Consider the following 17,957-nt stretch of genomic DNA (forward strand, 5'->3'; position numbering starts at 1 on the left):
GAGGCGGAGGTTGCAGTCAGGAGAGATTGTGCCGCTGCACTCCAGCCTGGGCAACAGAGCAAGACTCCGTCTCAAAAAAAAAAAAAAAAAGAGAAGAAGAATATGTTTTTGAAATGAAATGTCTAAACCATTTGTTGAATGTAAAATCTACACAATTCAATTTAGCTTTGTGTCAAATATCAATTCACTTAATATATTTTTATCATATTGCAATCTTTTTTTTTTTTTTTTTTTTGAGACGGAGTCTCGCTTTGTCGCCCAGGCTGGCTGGAGTGCAGTGACGAGTCACCGCGCCCGGCCCATATTGCAATATTTTTAAGCAAAATTGAAAAAAGATTTCTTTAGAAATATTATACATTTATAGTAGTTTTAATTTTTTGTATCTTACTTTTGATAATCTGGATATATTACAAACTATATATAAAGTATTTATTTGTATTATGTGTAGATAAAAGATAGTAAGGGCTTAGAATACATCAAAGTAAGCAAGGAAACTCACTTATTCCATTATTATATTTTAGATAAACATCTGAACCTCTGTTAGTTAATTACAATTAACAGGTTTAGTTTTGTATGTCTAGTTGATATATATATATATTCAGATACTTAAAGATGATAGTTGATATCTTATTTGAAAGTTATACAGGGATATATATATATATCTCTTCAAAATTAAAATTGTATTTGCACATCCTAAATACCTTCCAACCAAGACACCAATGGCAGAACTTCTGGTGGTGTTCTACCCCTCTGTCAAATTCAAATATCAAAATTTTCACAGCTAATGATACCTGAGGACCATTACACAGGCATTGTGGTAAAGTTGAAAGGATATATTATAAATTTTGAGTTCGCACTCAGAAGATTGGATTTGTCTTGCAAAAGGACTTAATGCCAGTGCCATTAACCATCTCCTTTCCATTTTCACTGCATCCAACACTCCGATAGATGAACAGAGCTACACAGTCAGCAGGTACACTGTAGGAAGACAAGATTTTTCCTTAAATGCAAAATATTTAATATAAAATATTATACTTTAAGCAAAGGGAGGAGGAGTAAGCTAGCACACCTAGTTAAAAAGAGACAAATGTATTTTTAGACTACATGGAATATGACAAACTATGTAGGACACTATGTAGGACCCAGACCAGACCAGGCCAGGATGGTCATTTCAGGAACGGGAGCTAAGAGTTTCATCACTTACTGATGAGGAAGAGATGAAGATTTAAAATTCATTGTGCATTTAGATTCTCATTTCAGAAAATGAATTCAGTTATCAAGAGAGCATTTTTATCATCTTTGTAAAATTTCAAAGAAAAAATCACTGTAGATATTTTTATATGAGAACGTTTTGAATGATTAATCCTACAGAGCTATTTTCTATCTCATCATCTAGAAAACAAAGTATACAAATGCAGGAAAACAGCCACTGTTCAGAGTCCAGATGAGGTCAGCTACATTATTTTTATACTTTGCTCATAATCTGTATGAAGAAATGAATAAATATCAGGTGCAACTTTCTAATTTCAAAGCTGTCCAGCAAGAAAATGAACTCCTTAATAAAGCAGAGATTTTCCCCACTGCGAGAATTGTTCAAGCAAAGACTATTAACCTTTTCTTTTTATTTTCTGGGATATTATTATAGGATCCTTTTTACATTAAGGAAAATGATTCATACTTTCAGTAATTAGATTTCCATAATCTAAAATTTTTTATACATGAATTGATTAGCTTTTATGTTGTGATATTGTGACTAATGTTTTTCTTAAAGACTTTCTTTTGTTTCTTAGCCATATAGAGTGGTGTCGGGGTGAGAAAGGTGAAAAGGAGATATAATTCGCCCCAAAGAGACACTCCTTATCAATGAGAGAGAAAATTAAGAGTGTTTGGCTTCAATAAATAACCAAAACTATTTGATGACATTGAGTATGCATGGAAAAGTGGTTAATGTAGTTAGATAATTCAAGCCACTATAAGAAATGTGTGAAATAAAAGAAAGATTGAGAGAAAGGAAAGTCTGAATAGAAGAGAACCTATCCATAACTGATAATTGAGAGTATTTTTGAGGCTTATGGAATTACATTGAGGAATTCACATATTATAGCTAAAATAGAATGATAAAATTATGACTATAATTTATAGAGAATCAGAAATATGATGCAGATTATGATTCTGAGAAGTGAATACTGTTTAAATCGAAATAAATATTTTTCTTAGTATTTTGTTGGTGGGCTGCTTTCTAATGTTTTGCTATAAACAATGTTTTTACACTACATTTATGATTATTTTAGGAATGCCTTCTCTTACTTGCTAAATTTGAAAAACTATATGATTTGAATAAAGATTAATGTTTATGATTATTTTAATTGTTACAATATGACTTTAATTTTCCCAAAAAAAATAATTTACAACTTTATTAAGAGATAGAAAATAACCTTTCCCATGTGTTCTGAACTTCTTAGAAGGCCCCACAAACTGCCTCATTTATGTGATAAGGTGTTTATTAAAGAAGAAAATTACGTACTGCATATACAGTAGTAAAGTAAATTAAAATTAAGAGTTATTTCATGGATTTATAGTTGATTCTCATGTTTGATAAGCCTTTTAAAGGTTGTTTTGTGTAAATTATTCCAGAAATATTATACAGTAATTATACAGTAGCATAACAAGTATATATAGTAAAACCCTAAAATTAAATGATTAAATTATTTACACTTTGGACATTGGATGGATTCAAGTCCCAACTCCAAGACTATAAAGAAGCTCTACAGGATTTCTTAGCATGTTCTAAAACTAAATTTAAATTATAATTATAGTCTTCCTCTTCATACTAAAAATATGTAAACCACGATGAATAATTTGGAATAATATCTGCCTAGCAAAATAAATATCCAAAAAAAGGTTTTATTGGTCCTATTGTAAAAATTATCAATTAGACCACAAATATAATTATACAGTATTCTGATCAAGTAATATACTATATTAGTTCAAATTTAATTTAAACGAGTATTAAAATACGATGTAACAACGCAACTGATATGAAATACTAAGTAACTGAATAAAGACATTGCAATGTTGTTTCAATTCTCTCTCATCTGTAATAAAAAAGTTAAAATCACAGATATTTGAAAAGTACTCCATCTTCCAAGTTTACAATCTCTTTATGTCTTTTTACATATATTGAAAGATGTCAACTTATATATCCCTTTATATTCATTTTATTATAGTAAAATGCAAAATAATACAGCCTGCACACACAGCTATAAATTAAGCTACTGAGGAACTCACAGATACTGTTGATGTTGATTATAGCCAAATAAATAATGTAAAGGCTACACTGCTCTGCTCATCCAGAACCAAAATCAAATTATCCTGTGTAGCAGATACCACAGATGAATCTACAGGAAAATCCACATTTTGGGAAAATCTACATTCTTCCAAATTGGAATAAGTGACTGTTACAATAGATGCATAGATATTAATATTGGTACAAAAAATGAAAAATAAAGAAATAATACCTCCAAAGGAACATGTTAATTTCCCATGAACAGATCCCCAATAAAACAAAATCTATAAAATTTCTACAACTGAATTAAAAATACTGATCTTAAGAAAACTCAGCAAGCTAAAGGAGATAATAGGTAGATAATACAAAGAAATCAAGGAAACAATTCATGATTCAATGAGACTTTCAAAAGGGAGAGTGATATCATAAAAAAGAACCAAACAGAAATCTTGGAAATGAATAATTAAATCCATAAAATAAAAATACAGTTGAAAGCTTCAGCAATAAACTAGATCAAACAGAAACAAATAATTTATGAACTGGAAGACACATATTTTAAAATAAATTAGAAAAAAAAAGAAAAAGAAAAATCAGAACAAAGAAAGCCTATGTGACTAATGTGACACCATTAAGCAAACAAATATTTGCACATTGGAATTCACAGAAGCAGGTGGGAAAAGCATAGAAAACATCTTTAATAATAAAATAGCTGAAACATTCTCAAGCCTTGGGAGAAATATAGACATTTAGATATAGAAGGCTCAGTGAGTCCCAAATAAATTTAACCCAAACGATCATCTCTGAGGCAAATAGTTAAACTGTCAAAAGTCAAAGACAAGGAGAAAATTCTAAAAATAGCAAATGTGTCAAGTCACAAATAAGAGAATCTCCATCAGACTAACAGCAGATTTCTGAACATAAATCTTATAGTCCAGGACATGAATAATATATTTGAAGTGCTGAAATAGGGGGAAAAGAAACCAAAACAAAAAACTTTTAGTCAAGAATACTATTTTGAGCAAAGCAATTCTTCCAAAATAAAGAAAAAATAAAATATCTCTCAGACAAGCAAAAACAGGGCATTCATTACCACTGGCCCAGCCCTGTGAGATATGTGTAAGGAAGTCCTACACCTGGAAATAGTACAAATACCCCACTTAAAAGACATAGAGTGGTGAATGAATAAGACAACTTGACCCAACTATATGCTAGCTACAAATGACTCATTTTACCTGTAGAGGCACACATAGGCTGAAAGTGAAGGAATGGAAAGTTATATTCCATGCATGTGGAAACAAAAAGCATGCAGAAGTAGCTATCTTTATATTAGGTAAAATAGGCTTTAAGTCAAAAGACTTAAAAATATATAGGCCGGGCGCGGTGGCTCAAGCCTGTAATCCCAGCACTTTGGGAGGCCGAGACAGGCGGATCACGAGGTCAGGAGATCGAGACCATCCTGGCTAACTGGTGAAACCCCGTCTCTACTAAAAAATACAAAAAAACTAGCCAGGCGAGGTGGCAGGCGCCTGTAGTCCCAGCTACTCGGGAGACTGAGGAAGGAGAATGGTGTAAACTCAGGAGGCGGAGCTTGCAGTGAGCGGAGATCCGGCCACTGCACTCCAGCCTGGGCGACAGAGCGAGTCTCCGTCTCAAAAAAATAAATAAATAAAAAATATTAAAAAAAATACAAAGGTAGTTATTATATAATGATGAAGGAATAAACTCAGCAAGAATGATTAAATTCATATATATCAATTGTAAATATATGTGCACTCAATACTGGAGCACCCAAATATATAAAGCAAATATTAGAGCTAAAGGGAAAGAGACCCCAAAACAATATGAGTAGGGGACTTCAACGCCTCGCTTTCAGCAATGGACATATCATCTTGACAGAAAATTTTTAAAAATCAGACTTAAGCTGCACACTAGATCAAATGGACCCAAACGACCTTTAGAAAACATTTCATCCAAAAGCTTCAGAATACACATTTTCCTCCTCAGCACATGGAACATTCTCCAAGATAGACTATATGTTGGGCCACAAAACAAGCCTTGACACATTTTTTAAACTTGAAATTGTATAAAATATTTTCTCAGACGACAATGGAATAAACCTGAAAATCAATAGCAAGAAAAACTTTGAAAACCGTAAAAATATATGGAAATAAAACATCATGGTCTTGAACTACCAATGTGTCTATGAAGAAATTTTTTAAATTATAAAATATTTTGAAACAAATAAAAATAAACTGTAAAATTATACCAAATCCTATGGGATACAACAAAAGCAGCACTAAGAGGGAAATTTATAGGAATAAATGCCTTGATCAAAAAAGTAGAAATATTTCGAATAAACAGCCTAAGAATGCACCTCAAAGCACTACAAAAGCAAGAACAAACCAAACCCAAACTTAGTTGAAGGGAAAATAATAACGATCACAGCAGAACTAAATGAAATAGAGACAAGAAAATATTTTAAAAATGAAATCTAAAGTTGTTTTTTGAAAAGACAAAGTTGAGAAACCATAGCTAGACTTACTAAGGAAAAAGTGAGATGACCCTCCAAAAAATAAAACTAGAAATGAAAAAGAAGGCATTGCAACTGATATCACAGACATAAAAAAGGTCATTAGAGACTATTATAAACAATGATACACCACGAAATTGAAAAATCAATAAGAAATGAATAAATTTTTGAACACATATAACCTACCACGATTGAACTAGGAAGAAGTGGAAAACTCTAACAGAGTAATAACAAATAATAAGATTGATAGATTGATTCAGCAATAAAAAGTCTCCCAAAATGAAAAGCCCAGGACAGAAAGGATTTACTGCTTGAATTCTACAAACTTTTAAAGAACACCAATTTTTTTCAAACTATTCCAAATAATTGAAGAGAAAGGGCTTCTTCCTAATTCATTCTATGATGCCCACTTTTATTTAACACAGTACTGGAAGCCCTAGCCAGAGCAATCAGGCAAGAGACAGAAACAAAACCATTCAAACTAGAAAAGAGGCCTAAGCTCCGCCTCCTGTCAGATCAGAAGTGGTATTAGATTCTCATTGGAGTGCGAAACCAATTGTGAACTGTGCATGCAAGGGGTCTAGGTTGCATGCTCCTTATGATAATCTAATGCCTTATGACCTGTCACCATCTTCCATCACCCCCAGATGGGACCATCTATTTTCAGGAAAACAAGCTTGAGGCTCCCATTGATTCTTCAATATGGTGGGCTGTATAATTATTTCATTATATATCAAAACATAATAGTAATAGAAATAAAGTGCACAATAAAGGTAATGAACTTGAATCATCCCAGAATCATCCTCCCACCCATCTACGGAAAAATTGCCTATAACAAAACTAGTCCCTTGAGTTCAAAAATATAATTTCTTGAATTTCAGATAAACTGCCTTTCATGGGTACCAACCACTGTGCAATATATTTTGTTGACATGTGGGAAAAATTATGTACCTCATAGTCCATTTAATCAAGCCAATATATGTATGTGGATTTTAAATCATGAGTTTTCTAACAAATGAATGCAAGCAGCAAATTGAGTTTAGTGAAACACGCTATTTTTCCACCCAATTATAGTTCTTAAAACTCTAAAAGGGAAACATCTCTTGAGCCAGTTATAGAGCTGGTTGCTGACTGAGAACAGCAGGAGAGCTTGAAGTTAATCATCTGTACTCCTACCAGGAGCCCCGCTCACCATTGTGAATTACTGAGGATGGTTTCTTGAAGGTAAGACACTATGTGGTTTGCATATAAAGAGCAGTAAAAGTCACAGCAGGGAGAAATGGGAATTGGCACTTTAACAAAAGGAGGAGGAGTTCTTAACAGTTTCATTAGTAGCTCAGAGGTTTGTATCAGCACCTCTTTGGAAAACACAGAATAAAACCTGCTGTAAAATAAGGTATTAGTCTTAAATATAGCAAATAAATTAGTCAATTTACTGTATCTTAACAAGGTGTTAACTTGAGTAATCAGCATGTTGAATAAACCTTCAGTTTAATTTGTGTATGTACATTTAGCATAGAGGGAAGCCAAATGAATTATCCAAGTTAGAAACAGATAAAGACAAGCAAGAAATACAGCAGAGTATATTTTATTTTTCTCTATTAGAAATCATCTGTTTACAACAAACTCAAGTTTCATCATACTCTTAAATATTTCTATAAATATTTATTATTTATGGATTATAAACATGAATACAAAAGTGAAACTGAAGGAATATAAATACCTACCTGTCTTCTGGGTTTTTTTGATTCTATGTATTATATTTTCAGTGCTGAGAATCTATATCTCTGTCTCTCTCACTTTCTTTCTTTTTTCTTCTTTTTTCCTTTTTTTCATCTTTTTTGTTTTTGTTTTTTTTTTTTTTTGATTCACTGAAGACAAAATTTCTGCATCCTCTTCAATAAAATAGTCAGTTTCTTTTGGCCTTTCCTTCTATAAATTAAATAATGAGCATTGCATTAAGTTTTCCCCATTATTTGTGTTTATCAATCTAATAAAATATTTTGGGGATTCTCATATACAGCTTTTTGATGGTCTATCTTAATATTCCTTCTCTAGAGATCAGTATGAACTGAATTTACTGAAATTTACAAACTTAATGCATCAATATTTTTTCAGAATTTTTTACTGAAGAAATTACCACATAAGTAGACTCCCAGGTACACATCAACACGTGGACCACAAATGGAAGTATTGATTGAAATACATTTTGTTTTTAATTTGAAAACAATCAAATCTTTAAAGAGTGGTAGATAGACAGTTTTGAAATTCCCTGACCAAGTATCTTTATAAGTATCTCCAAATATGATTGAATTTTTATTATTTAGGAATCAGATTATGCCTATATAATATTCAATTTGTTATGTTTCCAGGAAATTATTTCAATGACCATAGAAGACTGGAGACATTAACAGAAATTCCTATTTTGGTGTACTACTTCAACCTATTTACCAAATTACCTCTAAAATCTACAGTTATGGATGGGTTCGGAGTAAGAGAAGGTTCTGCAACAGGTCCAGGCCAATCTGCTGTGACTGTGAGATGTTATGACCCACCACATCTGATGGTGGTTAAAGTGTTGGTGGCAGATAGGAGTGCTGATTGGGGCCTTGAGCAGTCCACTATAGGAGAATCATTATGCACACCATTAGGCTTTGGAGCAAAACCATGTGGATACCTATTTTCCTTTTGAGAGAAACAGCTTTTTTGGCTTGCCTTAGGGCTTTAGTTGAGATTGAAAGCTTGACCGCAGACCACCAAGTTATTATATGATCTAAACTACCCATCATGAAGTGGGTGTTTTCTGACCTACCAAGCCATAAAACTGGTCATGCACAACAGCAGTCCATTATCAAATGGCAGTGGTACAGATGAGATGGGACTTGAACAGACCCTGAAGGCACAAGAAAGTTGAGTTGACCAAGGAATGACCCAAGTGCCCATGGTCCTTACTTCTGCTTTGTTAACTTATCTCTCCCAGTGCACAACTATAATCTCATGGAAAATTCCCTACAACTAATTTAATGAGGAAGACAAAATTTGGGTCTGTGATTTATTGGTGATGCTGCAAAATATTCAAGTATTTGTCAAAAGAGGACAGCTGCTGCCCTACAGCCTGTCTTTCAAATATCCCTGAAAGACGGTGGTGAAGGTAAATCTTCCCAGTGGGCATAACTTGAACAGTGCACCTGACCGTTCATTTTTTTTTTGCCTGGAAGAAGAAATAGGTTTATATTGACTCATAGGTTGTGGCCAGTTGTTTGGTAAGATGGTTAAGAACTTGGAATAAGATTAAATTTGTGATCATGGGAAGCATGTGGAGATACCTCACCACACATGATGTGGAAATGTTAGTAGCTCAAGTGAAAGATTACCAAAGGGTAACCTCAACAGAAGAGAGTTTTAATAACCAGGTGTGTAGGATTACCTGTACTGTAGATGTTAGCCTCTTTCCCTAGCCACTCCTTTCGTTGACCCACAGACTTATGAAGAATGTGGCCATGATGACAGGGATGAAGATTTACATCAGATCTGCAGTGTGGACTTCTACTCATCAATATTTACTGGTCACAGAAATTTCTGAGTTCTAAATCCAGCCAGCAATACTATCTGTGTGCTACAGAATATCTTATTCAGGATCATATTATTCCTCACACCATCATTGCTGACCAAGGAATTTATTTTACAGCAAATAAACATGGCAAAGGCCCTTGCTCATGAAATTAATCTTGCTATAATTTTCTTGATAGCATAGATAATAGTATGGTGGAATGGTTTTTTGAAGACTCGTTTATGATGTCAGCCATATGGCAACACTTTTCAGGGCTGAAGTAATATCCCCAGGATATTTCGCATGGTCAGAATACATGTGCGGTGCCATATCTCTTATAGTCAAAATGTATGGGCCAGGGAATCAAAAGGAGGGAAAAAAAAAATCAGAGAGTACTATAAATACGACTTCAGGTGATATACTAGCAAACTTTTGCCTCTCATTGTCATGATTTTAGGCCCTGTGAATTTAGAGATCCTTATTTCAAAGGAAGTAATGCTTCCATCAAGTGATAATGCAATAATGATTGCATTGAACTAGACACTGAGATTTGACCCAGCCAAATTAGGGTCTTCAATTAACAGGCAACGAATGGAGTTTCTGCACTAGTTGGAGTTATTCTTCTGGTTATCAAGGTAAAATTGGGTTTCTACTAAAAATCAAAAAAGATATGTATTCCTGAAACGGAAGAGATCTTCCAGAGTGCTTCTTAGTACGCTCATGTCTTATGATTGAAATCAGTGGAAAGCTAGCACAGCTCAATTCAGGCTAGACTGATAATTACCCAAATCCTTCAGGAATAATGATTTGGGTAACTTCATCAGGCAAGAAACTACAACAAACCGACGTTCTTGCTGGGAGCAAAGGGTATAAAAATAGTAGTGGAAGAAGTTATTTAAACATACCAGCTATAACAATGAAACCAGTTGCTGATATATGGACTAATTTAATTATGAATATTTATCTCTATATAAATATGACTCTTTTGTGTGTCTGATATCACATACACAATGTTTCTTTTCTTTTCTTTCTCCTCTTATTCCCTAATCATGTAAAAAAGATGCATTAATAGTGCTTAACTTTATATCTCAGTATTTAAGTTATACCATGTCAATAATGGAGCATGAATAGAAGAATGAATATCACCCAAAGAGAAAAAAAGGGACTTTATATTTTTTCTTTTAAAAGATTAATGTGTTTTCAGCTGTATCTGAAATAGCTGCAATATGTTATGTGAAAGCATGGCTTTGCTGTTTTCAATATCTGGAGATTAATATGATTTAAGAAGATGTATATGGATGCCAAGTTGACAATAGGTGAACTTGACTGGGCTTAACTACTTTTTCTTAAGTTTTTCAGAATTTTATTTTCTGTGCGTTTCTGGTTAGGGTGGAGTATGACAGAGTACCTTATGGGAGGTTTGGAGGGAGAATGTGAGCAGCAACCACTTTGTAGCTCACAAATGTTGTCACTGCTGGCTCACTTCATTGATGTGAGGCAGTGGCAGTCTGCATTTGTCCCACCTTCCACCGGATCCTCTTTCAGCTTCCTTACCTCTTGGACTTGTGCGGATGCTTAAGTCCATGACAATGGGCCTCAACATCTGCAATATAATCATATAAACAAGATCAGAGGCAACAAGAATTGACATAGGTGACAGTCTGTTCTTGGAGCCTCTAGCTTGCCTTTATGGGCTCCTGATTGCTCTTGCTCTAATTTACATCCATCTTCCCTCCCCAGCTGCCTATCTTGTGAACTCCAAGCTCCAGCATCAAACCCCAACCCCTAGGGATTTGGCCTTCTGCATTTGTTAAGGTAAGACTGCTGCTTTTGTCCTATGATGGGCTTGTGAAGTACACAAGACAGATAGTCGGGGAAGGAAGATGGATAGATAGATATAGATTAGCATTGGTTCTGCTTCTTTGGTTGAACCCATAATAAAGTATTTCCTTTGTGTCCTGGATTCATTCTTAAACATATAGAAGAAAGAAATATGATGTTACTAATTTATCCTTAATTTTCCTAAAGACCCAGAATTAAATTATTCCGTCTTTTTTGAAAGTTAAGAGTAGCACAATACTCTGAATATTTCTTGTTTTTTCTTGCTAGTAATAACTAATACAAGAAAAAAAGTAGGGAAAACTGGGGAGTCAGTAGAAAACAAACGGTTCAGAAAATCCACAAAAATATTGTTAGCTCACTAAAAATTCAGTTATTACTAGAACATGCCAGTTTTCTGTCTTTAAAACAGCAATACCTTTCCACCACTGAAAGGTGCCCTCACACCTGGAGCTACAATATTTCCAAATACTATCATATTAAAGCTTGTGCACATATTTTTCAAACATAATATTAAACATAGGACATTTTGGCTTAAACATGCTTGTATGCCATAGTATGAAAACAGACAATTTTGTTGTTACACAAACAATGGTTTGCCTGTGATAAAGTCATCCTTATTTAGTCGCCCTTTAGTCAGCATATCAAAGGAATAATAATCCCTAACATGGTAAATTCTTGATGTATTATGTTTTAAAGCAATACCTTATATGTACTCAATTAGTGAGATTTTGGCATTGTCTTAGTACATTGTAAGTGTACAGAAACTACTTATTTAGACTTGTCCTTTTATTTGTCCTCCTAAGCTGCTTAAAAGCTTCTTGCTTTGTCATAATTTTTACTTATTTATATTACATATTATTAACATTTGTAAGCTTCTAGTGAATTTGCCTGAAAGGACGACGGCTTCAGAGAAACATTCTTCTTTTATTTGGCTGGGTATTTTATAACAGGGGAAATATGGTGTTACAATCAAACATTGGACCTAATTGCTGACTTTAAAGCCTGGCTCTGCTTCTCACCTGTTCTGCAACCAACAGGATGAATTTAAACATCTCTGTATCTCATTCCTTCTCATTTGTAAAACCGTAGTGATAACAAAATATGTGTCTGCACGATTTGTTGTGCAGATCAAATGATCTAATTCATGTAAAAACCCTTCAAATAGGGCCTGGCATATGGTAAATGCCCCATAAATGTTACCCATAATAATAACTTCTTCTGTGCATGCTGATAAACTATGAGAACATATGGACCTAAAAGACAAGGCTTATAATTAACAAAGAAAAGTGTAAAGATCTTAGACAATAAAAGTAAAAATAATTTTTAAAAGTATCTTTTAAATATAGCCCTCTGCACAGAGATATTGCAAAAACAGTAAAAGTCAGAGCAATAGATGCACATAACTGTTTTATAACTAGCAGTTAGGTCCTTAACTCTATATAACTTTGAAATGAAATTGTAAAGCACAATACATTTCTCTCAGTAAGTTTCTCCAGATTCCCTTTGAATTTGTGTAGGACCAATAGATATATCCAGGCACTATTTGACAAAACACTTCTTTTCAAAAAGTAGGAACAGCATGTAATTACCTCAGCATGATATTTCTTTGGTAATTGCAGATAAATTGATAAAAATATCTCGACTACTAGGCAAGCAGAGTATTGATTGCAATTTACTAGGCTATAAGAAAAAGTGATTTTCCCTCAAGTTTTAATATAAGTACTTACTTGTTTTATTCTATGACAAATACAGACTTTTTCATTTCAGAAACTCAGAGTCTTCATGGAAAAATCACGATTACTAATCCTCAAGATTGTCTCTATACATTTTTTGCAAGTATTTGACTGCTCATTATTTTCCTGCTGGGCAATTTTCTAAAAATTACAGTTTCTATAATGGAGCATTTTATTGTGTTGCATTTTATCAATGTATTTCCTAAGTGCAAAATCTCAGAATTTCATGAAGATATTTTTTTAGAAAGAAAAGTAGGAAGGTGACGGATCCTTCTTTTCAATAGTTTCTCATTACACATATACTTGCATACACAAATCATAGAAAAGCTCATTCCGTTTGTATTCAGTTCTTTGTTTCCGATTTCACTGACATGTAGTATCCTCCAGTACAAGTTGTTCAACACTTTGTTCTGAAGTAAAGCAATGCTCTATATTAATTTTAATTTGGGGTGTACTGTTTGGATACTATACTGAATTTTGTCTAATTACCTTTTCCACTGCTTTCTTGAATTGATCTCAAAAGAAACGTGTGCATTTATAGTTCACTTATCAGTGACATTTATTCTGAGTATAACAGTATGCCATCTATTTAGCTGTAATTATAAGTTGTTTCACCTAACCAAAAATGCACTTCTCTCACTGATTATAAGGTTTTGGATTCACAACAGGTAACAAAATAAGAGAGTACAATGAGATTTAATTAGTTTATAGAGTAGGGGTTGTGTACTTACAGAAGGAATTTGATCAGTGATGACACTGTTTAGTTCTGACACGAAAGTTCTAGCATGCAATTATTTTCCTTTGCGGAAGTAGTGTATACTTAAGCATCATGGCCAATCAACTGTTCCTCCTCACTGCCATGCATTCCTATTCTAAAGTCTAGTGGTAACCCTTATGATGAAATTGGGTCACTGTAGGTAGTTCTACATATACAGACAAAGGTATGGTGAAGATGATACAAACCAATATTAATTTATCAAGGACCACACATGAAGTTAATATTTGTCAATCATTCATTCTTGAAAAGATTTTTCCATAAATCTATTGGCATATTCAGTTATTTCCTAGAGAAATATACATGATAATTGAGCATAATGATGCTAAATAGTGGAAGTTCGAAGCCGCTGCAAGTAGAAATGGTAATTAATAATGTATAAAATTATAACATTATTCAAATTCCTTCCCAATTTACAATCCTTTCTCCAATTATAGTTTTTTTGGAATACACTCTTCTTAGCCAAAAGCACTGAGAATGGCAATTTTAAAAATTATTAGAGAAGAATGGTAGCTCGTAGAAAACCTGTGTGTAACAGGTAGCTGGTGGCAGGCACACTGAAGAGTGGAAGGATTTAGCCAATCAGTTGATACATTATTTAAAATCTGAAATGTTGAAAAACTGTAGATGAAGTGTCCTAAAACATATGAGGTAGAAGGAGGTAGAGTTGTGTCTTCAGCTTCTCTCACTTCCTTTATCTTTCCCTTTTCACTCTTGTGGAAGAGAATTTCCCTTATTACAGTAACTCAGCTATGCTATGAAAGAATGGAAATGATTTTTTTTTTAAAGTTTGTTTGAAAGATGCTTCACTCTGAATAATCTGAAAGAAACAGTTATTTCCATTGAGGTTTATAAAATATTTTCTATGATCTTTCTTCCAGAATGGAGTCAGGGATTAAATCAGCATTTGTTGGAACGCCTCTAGAATGAAGTCAGGGCTTCATGAAGGCAAGGGGGGTAAAAACACTGATGGTGACATGGCAGGAGTGAGAAGTGTAAAGACTGCTAAAGAAAAAACCTGAGCCCCAGACACTAATGTGAGATTGACCCTTTATGAACTGAGGTGCAAATCAAAGAAGTTATTCACATGACCTTGGTCTGATATAATATAGCATCCTTTCAACTGAGTAAAACTCTGAGCAGTAGCTTTGCTCAGAAACTGTGCCTGAAAGAAAACTACCTTCAGAACTTATGGTAGCAGCTGGAACAGGGGACATAAATACAACTAGTGTTCTCTAGCTATGACCTCTAAGACCACTCATAGCTTCAGGCAATTCTGTCTCACCACAGCTTATATTTCCCTCCAGAAACTTATCACACCGTCACTGCCCTTTGCCCTGGGTGAGACAACTGATGCTTCAGTGGCAGTGTACTGTCACCAGAAACTCTGTCCCTGATAGCTTGTAATTTAAGGCCATCTCTACTCCTTTAGCCATTAGTGTAATAAACACAGAATTACAACATATTTGACGCATCCTTTTTCTGAATTGTGGCATTAGGAAATTCCAGACATTTCAGCTAAAAACTTTTAGATGTTGAAAGGAAAAGGAGAAGAGACTATTTTATAATACTAGTGTGTGGGATCTGAATACTATGATTCCTGATCCACCCATGTTATTTATCTGTGAGAAAATTTGGAACAGAAATCATCATACTGAAACAATGCCACTCAATAAGGACAAATATGCAAGAATCTTATTTGTAACCTCCATTATCCATTCACTCCATGCTGTAGGACTCATTTTGCCTTTTCTTCCCTTGGATGAAAACTAGGGCAAGTCCCATGGCTGTCATTGTCACTTTAACATAAAAAATTCTCAAGTAACTTCCAGTTTTCATACACTGTCTCATTTCAGTAATTATTTTGTTCAATCCATTCTATTAATTTAAAATTATAAACTTCATCCAAAGTTGAAACACAATAATCTTCCCTATTAAAGGAGAAGCTTTCCATACACAACGAATGTTGGAATGTGACATGAACCTTCCCATTTGATTAATGATGTGAGGGAACATCGGGCTGTCCTGCAGGGCAGACATTTAAAGCTGACACTGACTTTCAGGGTGTGTGGGTTCTTCCGTGCTCACTGCCCCACCACTGGGAACTCTCATTCATGGTTTCTGTAAGGGAGACAAAGAACAACTCTATTCTGACTAGTTACACTTGGTAATGGCTGTGTCTTGTCCTGTGCAAACAGACTACCCATTCTTTTGCCGGAAAAACCTATGAAACTTCAGATCTTATACTGTCAGTAATTTATTGAAAAAAATTCAGCATCATGAGTAAAACTTTTGGAATATGCACTGATATTTTATTTTATAAGTACTTGGTTAACACTTGAAATACTTAGGAATGCTCACTATAGGGGTAGTGAATTAGCATTTGAAATTAATAACTTTTCCCATTTTTACTGATATAAAAGGAAATCCATGCAAGAATTTTAAAGTCATAGGTTGATTTCAACTAAAAACTCTTGAACTATCATTTTCTCAATAAACAATGGAAGACTTGATGACCAGTATAAGGGAATTTAGAAATATATGTATTTGCTGAAATGATTAATGGTCAAGAGGTGTTTATTAGCTAATAATCTTATATAGATTTGACCCTTGAACAAAGTCTGGAGAGCTCTCAGACTGACATCTTCCTGAGTGAGGGTCTTGGTCAAGGGCTTTATTCAGTCCACTGTGCCACAGTGTTTTCGAGGGATCTGTCGTCTTACTGGATGAGAAGGTTAACTTAATACTTCTACCACAACAGGTCTCATGACTGTTTGGGACCTGTTTACAAATAAATTTTCTGTGAGAGGTAGAATTCAGTCTAAGCCTCGCTTTCGTTGTAACATATCACCTAGCTGTGAAACTATACGAAAGAATGCCTATTGTAATTCATGTATCTCTAATCATTTGAGGCCTTTGGTCTCACAAGCAACAGAGTGAAGATACTGACTCATGTCAGTTCTTATCAAAAGGCTGATTCAACTCAAACACCTTTATCCTTGATTTGCCCTGATAACAACTAATAATCCAGTCTTATTTTTTTAAAAAGATATTGAGTCAGACAACAATATATTATACTTTCTCAAGCTCCAGGGGAACCATAAGAAGTTATCTCGGTGGGCTTTGAAAAGCCCCTATGGTTTCAGATTACATGAAGAGGGAAGTGCCTCCTGCTCTCTTCCCTTTGGGATGTGGATAGGACTCAGTATATTAAGATCTGTCACCAAAAGTCTTCTCTTTATCTTTAAATAGCAATACTTTTATTGTCTTTGTGTTGCTTGAGAAGCTAACATTTTTTAAAAAAAGAGAGAAATTTTCTTTCCTTTCCACTTAGAATAGTGTAATCATAATTCAATTTGGAATATGGGAACAGTTGGTTTTTATTGTGTTGGGGCTTTAGCCTAAATTGAGATGAAAATGCATCAATTTTTATCTCACAGTATATGTAATAAATATAATATAACTGCCAGAAAAAATGTGCCAGCCAAGCTATATATTTATAATCTATTACATAATCCATTAGAACCAATACTTTTCAGGCAACCACTGAACCAATTACTGTAGTACAACAGTGATTTAATCTAGTAGACCCATTGATTATGCCAAATATAAATTTTAAAAATATTATTCATAAAAGACAAAATGAATGTATAAAATGAACAAAGATTATTTTATTTTTGAGGCAAGCAGAGGAATAGTAAAGCTAGTTAAAAGAGCATTTGAGTAACTGTTGTCTGTAGATATTTAAAAATATTAACATAAGAAATATTTATAACTGTTTAGTTGAATGTGATGCTGGCTAATATTTTAGAGGACAACTACAATCATAAACTTCAGGTTTCTTCTTTTCTTCTTTTTTACTGGTAAGAAACCTGCAAGCTGTCACTTTGCAGGTTCTGGACAATAATTATATAGAAAAGGGTAAAAATCTAAGACAGCTATATTCTCCTAGAGAATGTAATAATCTTTGGGTTACCCTGTTAAACAATGCTCTTGATTGACACTGAAAAGATATGTTGTTACATCCCTTTGCCCATTTTCAAGTTTTGCATAAGTTTCCCCAACTAGTGACAACATACTTTTCCTGATACAATTATGAAACATTTTCACCACTTTAGATAAACAAATGAGAAAATGGTAATGGATACTAACTATAACATGAGATAATAAATATACTTTTTATATTTTCAGAGCACATGGTATAGTTGATGAGAAAGATATTTTTTAAATTATAAATATTT

This window comes from Theropithecus gelada, chromosome 1 (assembly GCF_003255815.1).
Source record: "Theropithecus gelada isolate Dixy chromosome 1, Tgel_1.0, whole genome shotgun sequence".
In the NCBI taxonomy this organism is placed as follows: domain Eukaryota; kingdom Metazoa; phylum Chordata; class Mammalia; order Primates; family Cercopithecidae; genus Theropithecus; species Theropithecus gelada.